This window comes from Zootoca vivipara, chromosome 9 (genome assembly GCF_965207765.1).
Source record: "Zootoca vivipara chromosome 9, rZooViv2.hap1.1, whole genome shotgun sequence".
Taxonomy (NCBI): Eukaryota; Metazoa; Chordata; class Lepidosauria; order Squamata; family Lacertidae; genus Zootoca; species Zootoca vivipara.
Window position 1 is genome coordinate 62,571,006 of NC_142592.1, and position 15,611 is coordinate 62,586,616.

The following is a 15,611-nucleotide window of genomic DNA, read 5'->3' on the forward strand; positions in this document are numbered from 1 at the left end:
GGAATTAAGGGTTCATTGCTTTCTGGTTATTTGGTTATATTGACATATCAGGAAGGGCGCAAGTGGCACCAGCTAGAGAGTTGGCCCAATTTCAGGACTCTGAACATTCCACTGTAGACCAGAAGGTCCTCCCATAACATTGGTCTGGAACCTAATTCCTCCCACAGTACTCTCCAGTGGCACAAAGTGGCACAAGAAACTTTGGAATGCAGGAGTATTTGACTTCAGGCCAAAACTAGCTTGAGATGGTCTTCAGGAGCCTGTCAATTGGCAGCACTATTCCTTCCACACAGCGGAATGGAGAGTTGCCTTGGACTGTTTACACAGCAGCCCCTGTTTACCCTGCAATGTGGTTGGGTTCTTTGGTTCTTTAAAGAACTGGTGGACAATGAAGAACCAGGGAGGAGAGGTAGAGCACATAAGGTGGAAAAGTCACAGTGGATATGACCTTACTGGTCATGATGTCACTAGGGATTATCTTGCTTTTGGATGCTCTTGAGCTCTTTGGGGTATTGAACATCATTTCACTAGATGTCAAGGTGATGCATAGAAGTCCATAGTGAACTTGTTTGTGGAATGTTATTTGGATAAAATATGTTCATTCTGACCTTGGTGCAACATTGAATGTTGAATCTGTACAGGAGGTATCCTTGACCTTTTGTGATCACAATAGCTTGAATGAATTTTAGTTTACCTATACCTGAAGAAGCTGACTAAATACTCAGAGAAGCTCAAAAGATCAATTGTAGTCATTATCCTTCCTTATTATAGTTGCTGAAGGCTGGTTGTAAGACCCTTGTAGTCTGGCTTACTGTGTCAATATATATCTCATTGGAAGAACAGTATGTTCTGGCTTCATTAAATGAGACATCCTCACCCTCATTTGTTCTTTTCACAATAAACTTATTTTTGCAAGCAGTTTCCCTTAATATAGTGCAGTTTGCACAAACTCCCCCCCCCATGCATTTTTGTACACATTTAGGAAAAATGCATTGCAAAATTCAGAGAAGTGCAAATTTTGAAAGGCTAGTTGCATCCCAGTTCATGTATAGGTTCTGGTAGTACAAATTAGGTAGATTTGTGTGCATATGGAAACCGAATGGATTCCTCAGCCATTCCTACTGCAGACATCTAATTGATCAAACTGGTTCAGTCTTGAATAAAGCAACACTTGATTGTGCTGGGCAAAGTTGTCCAATTAGTTCCATCTGTGTGGTGGAACTTTATCTCCCTCTTTGTTCCCGACACATTCCCCCGTCAGTCTTCTCTGCAGGATTGGGGGAACGGGCACACAGGGAGAGGAGAGAAAAAGGAAGTCCCATTGTGCAGGCAGAAGTCATTGCACTAATAGGACAACATTGTTGGATACAACCCATTACAGGAACTTCTAAAAATGTATCCTCGTAAGGAAATATATATTTCTGCCGAAAAGCATCATGTTTTTGTCTGGATAAACCAATCCCTCCTTCCAGGTATACCCTAATCTTCTATCATTTCACATGTTTTTCAGTCCATGTTGATCTCTCCTGTGTTACTTTCCTAGGCTTTGGAATGCTTTGAAGTTATCTGCCAGAGCAAATCAATGAATATTGACAAGTGGGGTAATTACATTTACAAGCTAAGACACCTAACCTTCAGTCGCTTACTTAAGCTGTTACAAGCTTTCTAACCTGCTTTGCAACTGATCACCAATCTGTATGGCTTTAAGCCAGAAATTCTCATATCTGCTAAATACTTGTCAGCGTTGTGGTGAAAGGACATAACCTCCTGCTAATACCAGCACTCTGATAGCCTACGCGGAGAGCCAAAGTCCAAGAAGTAATTAACGGTTCCTTAATCCATTTTTCGGTCTGTGTCAAGTGGACCTGATTTTGATCTGAGATTCGGGAGACTCGGCCGAAAATATCTTAACTTGCTATCTTGAAAGCTGTAGATCGGAATCCAAAATCAAAACAAACTGATTAAAGAGTCCAGAAATGTTTGCCCCCCCCCTCCCCATAGGGCAGAAAATAGGTGGGATAAATATACTAGGCAATTTTCAGTTTCCACCTTTTTTTTATTAAAAAAAGTACTTCCTACTGTCTTTTCAACTTGCTACCATCCAAGTCCTCAGAGCTGTGGAGGGATGTTCAATGTGCAGGCGGACACAAGAACAGACCTTTGTGCATGGAGGGGCGAAAAGCAGTCACAGGCTGCAGGTTCCTCTCTGCTTCCTGTCCCTTTCAACTCTATGATTCCATAATGTGGCCATGGAATAATCACATGTTTATCTGCACATAACTAGAGAGAAAATTTTTGAACAAAAAAGAACCAAAGGGGGAAAGTTTCCAATCCCTAACTGAATTTTGCAAACTCTTTTCGCACCTTTGCATCAGTATTTCCTCTTATCCCTCCCTCTCCAACTGCCTCAATTGTGGTAAATCAATCAATCAATTTGCAAACCCTTTGGAGGCAGGGACCCATTTTTGGCTTCTGGTATTCTGCAGACCTCCATGCCCCTAAATACTACACAGTTAGCACTACTCAGTTAGCATGACTTATAGTAATTTTCAATTACATTTATAAGTTACAGCAACTTTCTTACACTGAAAAGTCTCTGATTCACAGGCTTCAGCTGAGCCTCTCTGTGCAGTGAGACTTGCCAAGGTTACCTGCAAACTGCGTGGGCAGGAGTTCCAAATGGTTCAGTGACACACAAAAAAGTCATTTACGGAAGGCTAATTTAGGATCAGAACACAGAACTCCCTGTTGCTATGAAGTTGCCAGAAAGCTGGCAGGGAGTGAGATCCATGAGCAGGTGAAACCACTAACACAATGATATATTTGGGGAACCCTTAATTATACTGCACAGTGACAATATAGTTAGCAGTTCACTACTGGTCTTGGCCATATGCAGGCAGGGGAAATAGGAGCTGCTTCTGCCTTCAGCAAATACCCAGAAGAGGCCAAGTCACAAAAAGTGCTATAATAAGTGTTATTTTAATGTCTTTCTAAGACTGGCCCTAGACCAAACAGCACCCCAGGCAAGGGTCAATTTTATTGCTCCCTTTCTATTGTTCAAATGCTGTATACCTTGTTTTTTAATTGCATTTACAGCCCATTTCATGACTTCCATAGAGTCATAGAATCACAGAGATGGAGGGGACACTAGGATTCAGCAAGTCCGATCCCTTGTAATGCAGAAATATTTTGCCCAACATGGGGTTCAAACCCAGAACTTGAGATTAAGAATCTCACATAAGATCTACTGACTGAGCTATCCCAGGACAATAAATAATAATAATTTTTTATTTATACCCTGCCCTCCCCAGTCAAAACCGGGCTCAGGGCGGCTAGCACCAATAAAATTACAATAAAATATAAAAAGCAATTAATTAAAATACAGATTAAAATACAATATTAAAATTTAAAATGCAGCCTCATTTTAAGTAGTCCATAAATCCAAACCATGAGGGAGGAAAAACACAGGGGTCAGACCAAGTCCAGTCCAAAGGCCAGACGGAACAGCTCTGTCTTGCAGGCCCTGCGGAAAGATGACAAATCCCGCAGGGCCCTGGTCTCCTGTGAAAGAGCGTTCCACCAAGTTGGGGCCAATGCTGAAAAGGCCCTGGCCCTAGTAGAGGCCAATCTAGCCACCTAATGGCTCGGGATCTCCAGAATATTGTTGTTTGTGGACCTTATGGTCCTCTGCGGGGCATACCAGGAGAGGCGGTCCTGTAGGTACAATGCAATGATAGTTCCAATCTCAACTAAAGCATCCATGGCAGATGGCCTTCCAACCTCTGCTTAGAAACCTCCTGTGATAGTTTGCACACATGCATTCCCAGTCGACATGGACAATGATCAGAGATGATGGAAGTTGCATACCTCAGACCCCTGTTAGCAATTCACTCCTCCCGTTGCTGATATGTGGCTAGATAAGTCATATGTCACTGTTTACTTTCCTGAGCTGGGAAAGTCTGAGGACGGAAGATACGTCGTATCTCTTCCATTATGTTGTGCTGCTACACTGTTTCTCTCTCTGTCTGTCTGCTGAGCAGACACCATTATGATCTGTCCTGTAAATATTGCTTAATAAATCCTTAGGATGCTCACATCCATGCTTCCAGTCGTCACTGCTAACTCTGCTGATTAATAGTGTGCACAGGATCATTCGACCTGTATCGCTGAGCGCACAGGAATGAAGATGGATGTCCATTCTGGGGGAGCGCAACACCGGAGGACGCCAGGAGAGGATTGTCTCATACGGGGCAATGCCCCTCCCCGGGTGTATTCGGACAATCCCTCCCCCCAACCCCAAAATGCTACAGGTAAGTGTCTGCTAAAAGTGGAACTAATCTATCTAACTTAACAATATAAGGAAAATGGAGATGGGGTAGAGTGGGGAGATAGCGTAAACCTTAGTATGGGGAGAGGCAGGAGGAAGAACTCTTTCAGGACTGTCAGGCAAAGTGTGTAATCCGAAGGAATTTGTTTACTTGGTCTCTCCAGTCCCAGTGCTTCTGGTGAGAGATGTTTGAAGTTCATAAATAAACTGGGCCTCACATGCTCCCTGCTCTTTTGCAAATTCTCCTCCCCCTTTTTTTGCCAATTAGCTTTTATTAAGTTCCCAGTTAAAAAAAAATTACATTCAAATTAACATCCAATTTCATACAGATTTAAGAGATGACTTCCCACCCTTCCTCCGTGATGTTTCCATTTCCTCCCCTTTCATAGAATCATAGAGTTGGAAGATACCACAAGGGCCATCTAGTCCAACCCCCTAAATGGGGGTTGGAAATGGGGTTTTCTGCTGCGTTATATCATATACAGTGGTCCCTCTGGTTATGAACTTAATTCGTTCCGGAGGTCCGTTCTTAACCTGAAACCGTTCTTAACCTGAGGTACTACTTTAGCTAATGGGGCCTCCCACTGCTGCCACACCACAGCGGTAGCGCAATTTTTGTTCCCATCTTTTTCCCACTCCATCCTGAGATAAAGTTCTTAACCTGAGGTACTACTTCCAGGTTAGCGGAGTCTGTAACCCGAAGTGTTTGTAACCCGAGGTGTTTGTAACCCGTGTTACCTCTCTCTCTCTCTCTCTCTCTCTCTCTCTCTCTCTCTCTCTCTCTCTCTCTCTGTATTATATTTGCCAACCGCTTTATTAAAATAGTTTTCCAGGGTGGAGCACTGGATTGAGGATTTTCTTGGTGAAGTCTGACCCAGTCCATCCCTTTAACCCACTATTAAACCCACTTTCCCAAATCTTGCAGTTCTTCGTCATTTATTCCTTTTGATTTAATCTCACTGTTTGTGTGTTGGAGTCTTTTGTTGCTTGCTTGTTCTTATTAGAATCAATGGATCCCTCCCACGGCAGCTCTGGGTGAGTTTGCCTTAGTTCAGTGTTGGCTTTTATTTAGCCAATGTTTGCCTTATACAAATAAATCCCCTCTGTCTCACACTGTTTGTTTGACTGTGTGGGGCCCTTTCATACCCTGCCCCCTTAGTCCAGTGGTTCTCAAACTTTTTTTCTCTGGACCACATTTTCAGGATAAAAAATTGCTCATGCCACACTTACTTTTTGTATCCATAAGAAATACAGTGGGAAACAAAAAAGAAACAACTCCTGGCATGGCTTGATTTTAAAGTTATCAATCCACATTTTACAAATAAATAGGTAAAAAGGTAAAGGACCCCTGGACAGTTAAGTCTAGTCAAAGGCGACTATGGGGTTTCAGCACTCATCTTGCTTTCAGGCCGAGGGAGCCAGCGTTTGTCCACAGACAGCTTTCTGGGTCACGTGGCCAACATGACTTAACCACTTCTAGTGCAATGGAACACCGTGACGGAAACCAGAGCGCATGGAAATGCTGTTTACCTTCCCATTGCAGTGATACCTATTTATCTACTTGCACTGGCGTGCTTTCAAACTGCTGGGTTGGCAGGAGCTGGGACAGAGCAATGGGAGATCACCCCATTGTGGGGATTCGAACCGCCGACCTTCTGATCAGCAAGCCCAAGAGGCTCAGTGGTTTAGACCAAAGCACAAAATAATATGTTGATACTATACTATACTATACTATACTATACTATACTATACTATACTACCCTGAAATGTTTAAATGATTCTTTGATTGCCCTTGAATCTTCCTACTACCCTTCCCAACCTCTCTTGCCACATCCTTTGAGAACCACTGCCTTAATATGCATCCAAGTTATTTTTTATTAATTGTACTGTCAAGCCGTTGGCTGATCTATGAAAGTTTAATCCTAATCCTAGTTACAGGTAGGTAGCCGTGTTGGTCTGACACAGTCAAAAAAAAATCCTTCCAGTAGCACCTTAGAGACCAAGAGTGGAGTGGAACTGTTCTTCCTTTGTTCTTTCTCTTTACTGTCTGTGATGCTAGAGAGAGGGAGTCATAATGAAGAGCTCCGAGTCTGTTTATATGTAAATAAACTAGCTTAGCCAGAATGCTGTGCTACTGAGTCTGTCACGCAACTGCGCAAACCTCTGTAGTTCCCTAAAGTGTGCTGGTGCTTCACATCACCAGTCACTGTGATGTTCGGGCTGAAGAATGCTCAAGAAGCTCCCGAACGCTCTCCCAGGAGGGAGGGAACATGCCAGTCGGGTTTGTGTCTCTGCCATGGCCTTACTCACGAGTAGGCACCCTCCTGCACATGCTGACAATTTTTACTATTTATACCCTGCGTATCTGACTGTGTCCATGGCGTGCTATGGTCCATGAGGTCACGAAGAGTCGGACACGACTAAATGACTAAACAACAACAATCTGACTGGGTTGTCCCAGCCACTCTAGATGGCTTCCAACATATATAAAAGCATAACAAAACATTAAACATTAAAAAACTTCCCTATACAGGGCTGCCTTCAGATGTTTCGGGGGTCCAATAACTCCATCTCCCCCATCATTTCTCCAATGAAAAAAGGGCCGTCCTAAGGAAAAGTGGTACATTCCAGGAGCAAATCAGAAACTGGGATGGCTTCTGTAAATCTAGGAATGTCCATGGAAAATAGGGACACTTGGGGGGCCTGCAACAGGGCCAACTCCAGCTGTGCATCCCACTGAAAGTGGGGTGGCACAAGGAAATGATGTCCTCATCTGATTGTCCCCATTTAATTCTTAAATTGATTTGTTGCCTGCCCTTCCAGAGGAGCCTTATAAACTTATAGGGCACCATGACACCTGCATTCCCATTTCGGCGTTAGCCCTCTGCGCTACAATTATTTTGGTGCAATGCACAACTGGGTCTACAAAACCCAATGTAGTATCTTCCCCCCCCACCCCCAGCCCCAGCCCAAATACAGGAGATGCAGTTGACACAGAAAAGATGGGAAGCTAAGGTTTCCAACAGATCCCAACTGGTAACTTCTGCAGCCAAGTTGAAGTTCGCTAATATTTGGGGTAGCACTACTCAGAACGCGGGGCTCAATATTTCTCTATACTCTCTATTTTTCAATATGCCCGCTGAAGAAATCAAAGTAAACTCAACCAAACTGGGTTGAGGGGGGTGGGGAGAGACACTCTGAAAAGAAAAGGCACTAATATTCAAAGCCGGATCTGCAGAGAAGTCTCTTTTCAAGGTATTTCTCCGGGCACGGTAAACATTTTGGTCAGTTCTGAAAAGCAATTGCCTTCTCAAAAGGTGCCATTAGCATTCATTATGTCTTGTGCTGTTTAACAAAGCAGGCATAATCAGGAACAAAACGTGACTGCCCACGAGCATCTAGAGGGCCAAGAAAATGGATAGATTTGAAGTAATTACGTACAGATTTAATTTTAAATGTGTGCTTTCCCCTCCTGAGGAAGGTGTCCTGTTGCTAAAGAGCCAATTTAATACAAGCTAGAGGTTTTCTTCCCCCCTCTCCTTTTTGTTTAAAAGCGAACACTTACTTTTTAAAGTCTGACTTGAAAGAGACGTTGAATTAACAGTAAGAAAACTGTTGGATTCTTTTCCTCGCATTATGCTCACTGTTTCAAACAGCGCTTAGAACACCATTTAGAGTCCTTTTCTTAATAAAAAAAAAAGGATACTTTTTATTTCAAAGAGATTAAGTTCTGCTTAGATGGCATTGTGGAAAGGGAAAGAGGAGCATTATTTCTAAACAAATATTTAAACCCTTCAAAAATGCTAACCTAAAGGTTCTATTTTTTTTAACATTGTACCCCCCCCCATCCTTTACTGCACATTAGGATCTTTGTAGGGAATCAGAAAACAAAGCCATTAAAATACCATGGAATGAAATCTCCTACTGTTTTCTCAAATCCAGATCTACTGCACTTTTGCACAGTATAGATTTTTCTACCAAGAGGATATGTGCAGGTATTCCTATGGTATATGGTACTTGCACTTTCCATTTCTGTGATGGGGTAAACAATAATAACCTTGCCCATAGAATCCTATGTATGCCAACTGAGAAGTAAGTCTTGTTCAGTTCAGAGGAATCTGTTCCCAAGTATTCAACATCTTTATCAATGACTTGGATGATGGGCTTGAGGGCGTCCTGAGCAAGTTTGCAGACGACACCAAATTGGGAGGGGTGGCTAATACCCCAGAGGACAGGATCACACTTCAGAATGACCTTAACAGATTAGACAACTGGGCCGAAGCAAACAAGATGAATTTTAACAAGGAGAAACTTGGGCAAAAAAAATGAAAAGCACAAATACAGGATGGGTGACGCCTGGCTTGAGAGCAGTACATGTGAAAAGGATCTAGGAGTCTTGGTAGACCACAGACTTGACATGAGTCATCAGTGTGATGCAGCAGCTAAAAAAGCCAATGCAATTCTGGGCTGCATCAATAGGAGTATAGCATCTAGATCAAGGGAAGTAATAGTACCACTGTATTCTGCTCTGGTCAGACCTCACCTGGAGTACTGTGTCCAGTTCTGGGCACCACAGTTCAAGAAGGATACTGACAAGCTGGAACGTGCCCAGAAGAGGGCAACCAAAATGGTCAAAGGCCTGGAAACAATGCCTTATGAGGAACGGCTTAGGGAGCTGGGTATGTTTAGCCTGGAGAAGAGAAGGTTAAGGGGTGATATGATAGCCATGTTCAAATATATGAAAGGATGTCATATGGAGGAAGGAGAAGGATTGTTTTCTGCTGCTCCAGAGAAGCGGACACGGAGCAATGGATTAAAACTTCAAGAAAGAAGATTCCACCTAAACATCAGGAAGAACTTCCTGACAGTAAGAGCTGTTCGGCAGTGGAATTTGCTACCAAGGAGTGTGGTGGAGTCTCCTCCTTTGGAGGTCTTTAAGCAGAGGCTTGACAGCCATATGTCAAGAATGCTTTGATGGTGTTTCCTGCTTGGCAGGGGGTTGGACTGGATGGCCCTTGTGGTCTCTTCCAACTCTATGATTCTATGATTCTATGTGTGTATAGACTGCAGCTTTATAGAGAACATGTGAATATTTGAAAGGTTTGATGATTTTATGCATGTGTAATATATATCAAAAAGGTTCTGAAACTTCCAAGATGGGGCAGTTAGCAGTGCAATCTTATGAATGTTGCTCAGAAGAAGTAGTCTCCTTTGTGTCCAATGGAACTTATTCCCATGTAAGTGACTCTCTTTTGTACTCTAGAGTTCCCCTCGAATGATCCAATGCCACGGCTGAGCATCCTTCTTAGGAATACTCTATCCCAAGAACTGTGACCGACAGACCTAGAAAAAGACTTGACAGTAGGGCCCTTTAGTTATCTCATCCAAATTAAGGTAAACAACCTCAATTGGGGTGGGAGTCAGGGGGATTTCACCATCCCATAAAAGCAGCTGGATATTGCTCCTGCTTTCATGGAGCAAAAATTGGGATGGGGAAGGATTTTTAGCACAGCATTAAAGGTAAAGGTAAAGGGACCCCTGACTGTTAGGTCCAGTCACGGACAACTCTGGGGTTGCGGCGCTCATCTCGCTTTACTGGTCGAGGGACCCGGTGTACAGCTTCTGGTTCATGACTAAGTCGCTTCTGGCGAACCAGAGCAGCGCACGAAAACGATGTTTACCTTCCCACTGGAAGATATTTATCTACTTGCACTTTGATGTGCTTTCAAACTGCTAGGTTGGTAGGAGCAGGGACCGAGCAACGGTAGCACACCCCATCGTGGGGATTTGAACTGCCGACCTTTTGATCAGCAAGCCCTAGGCTCTGTGGTTTAACCCACAGCACCACCCGTGTCCCCAGCACAACATTGTTGTTGTTTAGTCGTTTAGTTGTGTCTGACTCTTCGTGACCCCATGGACCAGAGCACGCCAGGCACTCCTGTCTTCCACTGTCTCCCACAGTTTGGTCAGACTCATGTTGGTGGCTTCGAGAACACTGTCCAACCATCTCGTCCTCTGTCATTCCCTTCTCCTTGTGCCCTCCATCTTCCCCAAAATCAGGGTCTTTTCTCTTCTCATGAGGTGGCCAAAGTATTGGAGTCTCAGCTTCAGCATCTGTCCTTCCAGTGAGCACTCAGGGCTGATTTCCTTAAGAATGGATAGGTTTGATCTTCTTGCAATCCATGGGCACAGCATTAGTTTTTCCCAAACAATAGGCGCTCGTAACGGCTGTACTCTACCTCCACAGTTGAAGACAGCAAAGCTTCTCAAAAACCAGTTGTAGGGAACCACAGGAGGGGAGAATGCTCTTGTGTTTGGATCCTGCTTGCAGGCTTCCCACAGGCATCTGGTTGGCCACTGTGAGAACAGGATGCTGGACTAGATGGGCCACTTGCCTGACCCATCAACCCCCTGAACGTTGAGCAGAGTACAACACTACAATCCCTTAGTGCCAGAACCCCAACCTGAATTACAGGTATAATGGATTCAGGTAGGTAGCCATGTTGGTGTGACACAGTTGGGGGGGGGAATGTCCCGTAGCACCTTAGAGACCAACTAAGTTTGTTCTAGGTATAAGTTTTCGTGTGCATGCACACTTCTTCAGATACTTCTGAAGGTATCAGGGTATCTGAAGAAGTATGGATGCACACGGAAGCTTATACCCAGGGATAATGGACTTGGTGTGGAACTGCACTTAGAAGACTTGGGTCTATATACATAGATACCTTAAAGCTTTTTTTTAAAAAAAATATCACATTTTTTCACATGAAAGAAGGCCAGACTCTCTGTTTTGGAAGAGGCATGGTCTTGCCACATGTGCCTATGCTAAGTTATATATGGGAGTTGACTAAGAAAGGGCGGGTGCCCTGCTATTCTTACAGCAACCAGGGGTGTAGGAAGATAGGGGCGGTGGGGGGGGCGCCCCGGGCAGCGAGATCCCAGGGGCGCCATCACGACTGCCTGCCCAGCCCCCAAAGCGCGTGCCCTGCCTCCAAAATGCGTGTCCCACCCCTGCGCATGGTGCACCCCATCCCCAAATTGCATGTCCCGCCCCTGCGCACAGCACATCCCATCCCCAAAATGTGTGTCCCGCCCCTGCACGTGGCTCGCCCTTCCCCCAAAACGCGTGGTGCGCCCCGCCCCCAGAACGCGTGCCACGTACCTGGGGGCAGCGTGCCTGCTCTCCGCCCCCAGTGGCGGAGCATGAAGCTCCGCCCCTGACAGCAACTATCTGTATGTATGTACAGTTTTAATTCTATCTCATAGAATCATAGAGATGGAAGGGACCCTGAGGAAAACGAGCAAGCTCCCAACCAAAGAAGAATGGCAACTTAAACTGATGGAATATGTACAGCTTGCAGATGTAACTTATAGAATAAGTGAACAAGAAGAGCGCAGGTTTAAAGAAGATTGGATGGATACAATATTGGAATACTGAATGGTTTGGATTATGTAAAATATGCATGGATCTACGGACATGGAAGGAGAAGAGGGGAAGTCATTGATGTAAGATTGTTTAAAGGAATATTTTAAAATGTAAATTAGAAAATAAATAAAAATTATTATAAAAAAGGAAGAGACCCCGAGGATCATCTAGTCCAACCCCCTGAAATGCTGTCCCTTATGGGGATCAAACCTGCAACCTGTCAGGAATGAGCCAGCTCCAAGTAAAGGTTTGCAGCCAACTGCAGAAAGCAGCCAGGAACAGAGAGACTTAGATGTTAGTCAGGCAGGGGAGAGCTCGCAGCTGCAGACTTTGGCTCTTCCTGACCTTGAACATCCGGATGATAAGGCAGTAGCTGAGAGCAGGCTGGGACACAGCCAAAGCTTGCAGGAAGCACAAACAGGCATGAATAGACTCAGAGACCGGCTCTCAGAACAAGAAGAGGCAGGAGCTGATCCACGAAGTCCAAAGAGTAGGTGAATGGGAGCCCTGCTGGACAGGAAGACAAACAAGAGACGTTAACGGTTGTAAGTAACGGTCAACACTGGAAGGAGTCTTCAGAAGGGTCATCTTGAGCGGTGATGCCGGAGGCTTTGTTAGACCCGTCTGGAGCTATCTGTTTGTTTTTGCAATAAATCCTCCTTTTTAATTACCCACGTTTATTGTGTTATCAAGCTGGGAACCTGGACTCCTGACACAACCTTAACGTTTAATTTATTAATCCTGTTTGTGGGTTTCCCACAGGCATCTGGTTGGCCACTGTGAGAACAGGTTGTTGGACTAGGTAGGCCACTCGGCCGACCCATCAGGGATCTTATTATGTTCTTATGCCTTGAACATGACAAGGACCCCCAAGATCTTGCCACCAGATGTTGCTTGGGGCAACTTTGGGGGCAACAGCTCTGTCCCCACCCTCCCGTTCCCTTTCTTTCACCCATCGCTTTTGTCTGATGCCGCTAAGAAATGGCAGCAGTGCACAGGGCAGCTGGCAGCGAAGCCGCGAGGAAGAGGCTCTGCCAATTCCCTTTTGTTCCAGCGCTCAGCACCACCCACTCTAATTGTGTCATAATTACAAGAGTCAGAGACAGGGGAGGAAAGAATGCGAGGAACTTCCCCCCCCTCTCTCTCTCTCCGCCCGCTGCCCCAATCTTTAGCAGTTTCTTTCCTGTCACCCTCCTGGGTTATTAGAAGGGGAAGCCATGCAAAGGAAAATCAGCCAAACGAAGGTCTCCAATGGCACCACGGAAACAGAGACAAAAGAAAGAAAGAAAACCTCGGGATAAAATGAAAACCTCCCATTGTCCATAAAGAAGGGAAAGGGGAAATGGATAAAATCAAAACACACTTGAAGTAGAAAAAAAGAAATCAAATCCTCAGGCCAGGAGGTTATTGCAAAGTAAGAGCACTGCTAACAAAGAATGCTATAAATAAATGTCTAATTTCCCCATTGAGTCTCCTGGCATTAGCACAGTTCGCTTTCATTTCAAATTGTTCTTGGTAGTTCATACACGACCGAACCATATTGAGCCCCTCTCTCCTAGCTCCGCCAACCCCACCATTGCGTTCTCTCTCATGCAGTGTTAAGAGGTTTGCAAAATTCCTTTCAGTCGGTGAAGGCAACTGCTTTGCATTTTTTTTCAGATGCGCTCACAGGGCTGTTTTCTTCCATTCTGTGCTGAGGCACAATGCTGTAATATGCCAACATAGGAGCACTTACAGCTTAGAAGCGTGTACATTTTGAGATGAAAAGTTCAGGGGCAGCGTAAGGGTGGGGAAGGAAATTGGATTCAGTTTGTATCTGGAGGCAAGTCTACCCGGCCTGCACTTTCTGAAACAGAGCATGCACCAAAATGCAGCCTCCTTCAAAATTTGCACTACTCTAAATTTTGCAATATATTTATCCAGCCAAGTAAGGTGTACAAAAATGCATATGCCAGATGAAGTCTGCATGAAAACACCCTTGCAGGATTCCATGCGTTGTTTTGCTCCCACTTCCCTTTTATTTGCTTCATTAGAGATCCCTTCTCCCACCCTAGCAGTAAGCTGCATATTTGCCTTAATTTGTGGAAATTCTCACTAGCCATGGTTTGAGCCTGGTCAAGGAAGAAAGAAGTGAAGTCTCCAGAACTGGATGTTCCTGAAAACCTGCACTCTTCTTACCCCAGCAATGGTAGGATTCCCTCTCTTCCTTGCTTTATCTGTAGTAGCTGACCCTACTACTGTCACGGTCCGGTCGGCGGGCGTCAGGACCAGAGGTAAGATGGTGGTGAAGAAGCAGGGTCGAGGAGCAAGGCAGAGGTGAAGGTCCACGGGGCACGAAGCAAGGCGAAGGCGAAGCAAGGGTCCAATGAGCAAGGAGCAAGGCGAAGGATCCAGGAACAAGAAGCAAGGCAAAGGTCCACGGGGCAAGAGCAAGGCGCAGGCGAAGCAAGGGTCCAAGGAGCAAGGCGGAGGATCCAGGAACAAGAAGCAAGGCAAAGGTCCACGGGGCAAGAGCAAGGCGCAGGCAAAGCAAGGGTCCAAGGAGCAAGGTGGAGGATCCAGGAACAAGAAGCAAGGCGGCAACAAGGCAGGGGTCCAAGGAGCAGGAGGCCAGATGCAACCAGGCAAGGATAGCATTGCTGTGGCAAAGAGCTGAAGGGAAATGCTGGGCTTTTATCCCTCTCAGCTCCTGCCACCAGGTGCAGTGAGATCTCAAGTGGCCTCACCTGGGTGACTACTCCTTGCCTCTCCAGCACAAGCTGAGGACTTCACCTGTGTGGCCACGCCTTGCTTCTCCAGCACAAGCTGAGGCAGGCCCCAGTCCTGCAAAGCACTACAGGCCCCAGAGCCTGACTCCTGCCCATGCTCCTGACAACTACACACAAACAAACACGGTACTTGCTTTCTGCATATGGCACACTTTGATCTGGATAGCATTAACCGACTGGTAGAAGATGGATGATCCTACCATTTAACAGAGCGCTAGGCAAAATTGCTTCCCTGCCTTCAGGCATGATAATATAACTGTTTACAATCAGGGCCGGACCTACCTTTAGGCAGAATGAGGCAGCTGCCTCAGGCAGTTGGTTTTCAGTGTCATGGAAAGGCATCCCAGTGGTCAATCAGCTAATTAATTAATTAATCACTCTCAGTCTTGGAGAGCTGCCCGTAAAACACCCTGAAGCAGTTTAACGATGAAAATTGCATTGCCGTGTTGTCGCAATTGCGTTACTAATGCCAGCGAGGGGGAGAGAAAAGTGTGCTTGCAGTTTGTTTAGGGATGTGTTGTTTTTAACCTCAGTGTCCAAAACAATTGCATAGTTTTGGGGTGTAATTGCATAGTTTATGTGTGTGTGTGCTGTGCAGCTTGACTTCAGGAGGGAGGGGCTGCAAAGCGGTTTAGGATGAACCTGTTGCTGCTGCTGCTGCTGCTGCTGCTGTTCTTATGTAATATTTGCTTTAAAATATAACTTGCCTTCCCTCTCCCCCCCTCCATCCCGCACCCCCCCAATCTGTCCTGTTCTGGAGCACATTTGGGGAGGTGTAGGGGACATGGGGAGATCAGAGGGAGGAGAGCTGTGCCAATGGGGCAATTTCATTGAACATAACACCTCCAGCTTTACAGACTCTCCTTGTAACCTTTTCACTCTGCTATCATCTCTCTATCTTGTTGATGTTTAGAATGATAAATCTTCGGCTGCATCCTCTTTGCAACTTCCTGATTCTCCTCTCATTCCATCTTTGGACTTCAAGTGAGAGGTCATCTTGAATCTATCTTCTGAAAACAAAGGAGCTGGCATGGCTTCATCATTTCCCCAACTAGGTGGTTAGCTAGGATGGCAAAACTCCTTCCTACAG